A 4,110-nucleotide genomic window follows, 5' to 3' on the forward strand; every position below is an offset into this window, starting at 1 on the left:
AGAATAGAATAGAATAGGTAAGTGCTAGTATTAATTGGTCAGGTGCTGGCGAAAAAGATGTGTCTTTAGATGTTTTTTGAAAATGGCTAAAGACTCAGCTGCTGGGATTGAGATCGGGAGGTTGTTCCAGCAGCTGGGAACAGTCCAGGAAAAGGTTAGCGAGAGTGATTTTGTGCCTCTGTGGGAGGCGTTGTTCACTAAGGTCTGGGCGCGTAGGTCTGAACTAGCGAGTTTAGGTATATTGGTGCAGCGCCAGTGGTTGTCTTGTAGGCAAGCATCAGTACCTTGAATTTGATGCGAGCAGCTATCGGCAGCCAGTGCAAGCTGATGAAGAGAGGTGTGATGTGAGCTTTCTTCGGCTCGTTGAAGACCACTGTCTTTTTTCTGTTTATTCGATCATTCTTGTGCTTCCACAGAGAACGATGAGACATCAAGTCTGTCTCCTCATACACCAGATAAATGTTTTCTGGTACACTGGATCACTATTCTTCGTCAACAGAATTCAGATTGTGTACACACTAAATTATACCACCACATCTGCTAACCCTAAGAACTTATTCTAACCCATTCAAATATGTTTTTTAATATGTCTCAATCGTATATATACCATATTGGCCCAAATATAAGACGACCCCCCCTTTTTCCAGATGTACCTTTTGGAAAAAGGCTTTTTAAAAACCAAATCTTGTTTTTTCTCAGTAAAACACATTTTGTCTTCAATTATTTTCATATTGCATATTTTTCCTATTTTAATTTTTGTTTTGAAAATATGGTAAAAACTGGTAAAATGTACCAACAATCACATTTAAAAAATATACACTTTTTGATATACCATAAAAAAAAAAAAATTCCATCTGAATTAGGACATTTAGGCTATCCATCTAATAGTAGCCTACCAAAATCTTATTAACAGTAGAAGTTAAATCTTACTGTAGTCTTCAAATCTGGGTACTCTTACGTTTTAAAATCACAAACAGGGTTTGGTCCCATCAGGCTAACCTGACAGTCACGACTCATACAGCTGTAAGCTTTTCTTTTTCTTTTGTTATTACTCGCGATGTTTACAACACGCATTACATTACGTATTTCATGGCACACTCGTTTTATGCGTATTTGGCGCCACCTATTGTTGTGGGTGTATTATTGGCATGCCAAAGTCTAGACCCTGAATATAAGACGACCGTGTTTTTTCAGATGTATTTCCAAGAAAAAAACACTGTCTTATATTCGGGTTAATACGGTATTCTCTCTGCCTCTCTCATGCCATTTCCTTATCATCCTTCACGCTCTGCCTAACAATTCCTAAAGCTCATGCCGTCTGAAGGTTCTACTAAATCTCAGCGCTGGTTCTGTTTCTCCACATCCCTGTCAAAACCATCTCATCCTGCTCAAATCCCAAGTCCGCACCTAACAAGGAGATAAATGCATTTACCTTGAAGCAGATCTCTGAGGTCATGGTGAAGCCATGTGTAATGATGGGCTCCTCGTCAGCGGTGCGTCCCTTCCAGCAGTCCAGCTCTATACAGCGACAGCCGGAGAGCAGAACCTGCCGGTACATCTCCACAGACGAGTTTCCCGCCAGCTGACCCGCTGCAGAAAACAACAGAGCACGGACAAACGCTGGATATCAGGTGGAGACTCCATCACAAACCTCTCACTCGTATCTAATGTACTTTCTTTGATGGCATCGCAGGAGGACGGTGTTGCACAACATGCTCATGTTTCATCTGATTTGATCAAGTTTGATCATTAAAATATAGTGTTTCTCTTCCTTGTCAAAAGTTGATTAGTCTGTTTATTTTGCATTTGTAATGTGGCATGTAAATTGTGCAATTTTTATACCATTTCACCTACAATAATATTGCACCCCAGCTGAGAGGAAATGCAATGCAAAGTCTTTAATGAAAGTGCAGAATCAGTCGAGGGGTTTATGTTGCAGAAATCCCATTCATTTCGGTCTTCTGAGTGATTATGAACTTCCTGTCTGAATTAGATCATTGGCAGAACTTCATCTAACTGAATCTAAAAATGCATTAGTGAGACATCTCGAGTTTTATTGCAAAATAAAGTATATTGATTGGAAGTGCTGAAACTGAGTCTAAGTGAAGTACTCAAATTATACTGACATTAATATCATAATTCTACATGTAAGTGCAAAAAAAAAAAAACTGCAGAGAGGTTTTTGTCACTCCATCTTCATTCGAATGGCTAATTCTCGAATGGCTAAAACCCTAAACCATCTGTTCAGACCACAAGTGATCATGAACTGTGAGGTAGGTGTTGTGCGAGGCGTCTGATTGGCTGACCTGTGAGGTAGGTGTTGTGCGAGGCGTCTGATTGGCTGACCTGTGAGGTAGGTGTTGTGCGAGGCGTCTGATTGGCTGACCTGTGAGGTAGGTGTTGTGCGAGGCATCTGATTGGCTGACCTTAGGTGTTGTGCGAGGCGTCTGATTGGCTGACCTGTGAGGTAGGTGTTGTGCGAGGCGTCTGATTGGCTGACCTGTGAGGTAGGTGTTGTGCGAGGCGTCTGATTGGCTGACCTGTGAGGTAGGTGTTGTGCGAGGCGTCTGATTGGCTGACCTGTGAGGTAGGTGTTGTGCGAGGAGTTGATGAAGTAATGCGAGAGCGGCAGCGTCATGTCTTCACTCTGGTCCAGCTTCTCTGGAGGGATGATACTGTTCTCTTCTCCGCTCAGATATCTGCCGAAGCCCTCCACCGAGATCTGCCCTGCACCACAAAACAACCATATCAACAATCCTCTGCATGTTTGCAGACTTTGGCCTGTGCTGGACAGGAGCCTTTAGACCAGTGGATGGTTTCCTTCTTCAAATACTCAGTCCTGCTTCTGGAGATCTACCCCTCCACAAAGTCTAGCGCCAGCACCAGAACCAGCTACCGAAGGTCTTCAGGAACACTTGGATCAGTACAGGTACAGTAGATCTACAGGAACAGGAATGAACACCTCTACTCTAATCTAACTAATTTTAAGAATGAATGCAACCGCACCAAAGGGTGCTGCGAGCATTTCCTCGTTAAGATGAAATCATCATGAGTTCAACAGAAGTGACAGCTCAGACTGCTGGAATGTCGGCCAGCCGCTTCTCATTTCAGTCCACTTTCACAGGGCTCCGCGGCTCTCAGGTGGAGTCTAGCGCATGTAACATCCCCGCTGTCCCTCTGGCCACTTTACGCAAATTAATCCTGCCATGCCCTCTGTAGACTCCCACAGCCTAATTAACACAGTTCTTCCTCTGACATCTGAACAGGTTGCCTCTAATGAAGCAGCAAAGGGTGACTTTCATCTCAGCGGAGCGCTCCCCTTTCCAGCCTCGTGAGGGATCAGAAATGGAGACGAGGTTCATGAGGACATGGAAGACTACAATCCTGCATCTTTTAAACATACAGGTTCTTCGACGGTTCTTTGCAGTGAGTAAGTTCAGCAGAGAAGCCTCCTCTGATCCAGGGATCAGGATACAGCTCTTAACATACACATCTACATTCTTCGCCTTAAAACGTCTCTACACAAGGCTGTTGATTTATCATTCTTCTTCTTACAGTTAAATGGGCTCCTTGCCACTTTTATATGTAAATGAGCCCTGTTATGATTGGTATAGCTCACACTGAATATGTATGTGCGGGTCATATATTAATGAGCTCACGGCTATGATGCTGTTTCTGCCACTTAAGTAATAAAGATGGACTGGAGAGAGGAAGTCTTGGGTTTTGACCGTCACAAAACATCAAACTCTTATTAACTGAACAGCAACCATTCATTTCAACATCATATGAGCATTTTAAATCATCACAGCCTTAATTCTCAGGGATCAAAGAGCAGAGAGTGGGCGGAGTCTATCTGACTGACAGGTGAATCACCAACCTCTTCGTGAAAGCATGGTGTCAGGCTCGTATTTCTCCACCAATCCCTGCACTTGCTCGGCTTTGAGGGGCGGGTACAGGATCTCATTCAGACGAGGGTCTCTCTGTCTGTTGTTCAGGAAATCTGTCATCTGCTCTACGGTGAGGTACGGCCGGATCTTAGCGCCGCTGCTCATCAGTACAGAAACACACACACACACACACACACACACACACACACACACAAACACAAAC

The 4,110-nt window shown here is 43.7% G+C and overlaps 1 pseudogene; it reads right to left on the reverse strand.

Annotated features, from left to right (window-relative positions):
* The window catches only part of LOC107678342 (1-phosphatidylinositol 4,5-bisphosphate phosphodiesterase beta-1-like), an 84,499-nt pseudogene that overhangs the window by 33,684 nt on the left and 46,705 nt on the right, over window positions 1-4,110 (reverse strand).

The sequence above is a fragment of the Sinocyclocheilus anshuiensis genome, unplaced genomic scaffold, assembly GCF_001515605.1.
Source record: "Sinocyclocheilus anshuiensis isolate Anshui unplaced genomic scaffold, SAMN03320099.WGS_v1.1 scaffold1788, whole genome shotgun sequence".
Lineage (NCBI taxonomy): Eukaryota > Metazoa > Chordata > Actinopteri > Cypriniformes > Cyprinidae > Sinocyclocheilus > Sinocyclocheilus anshuiensis.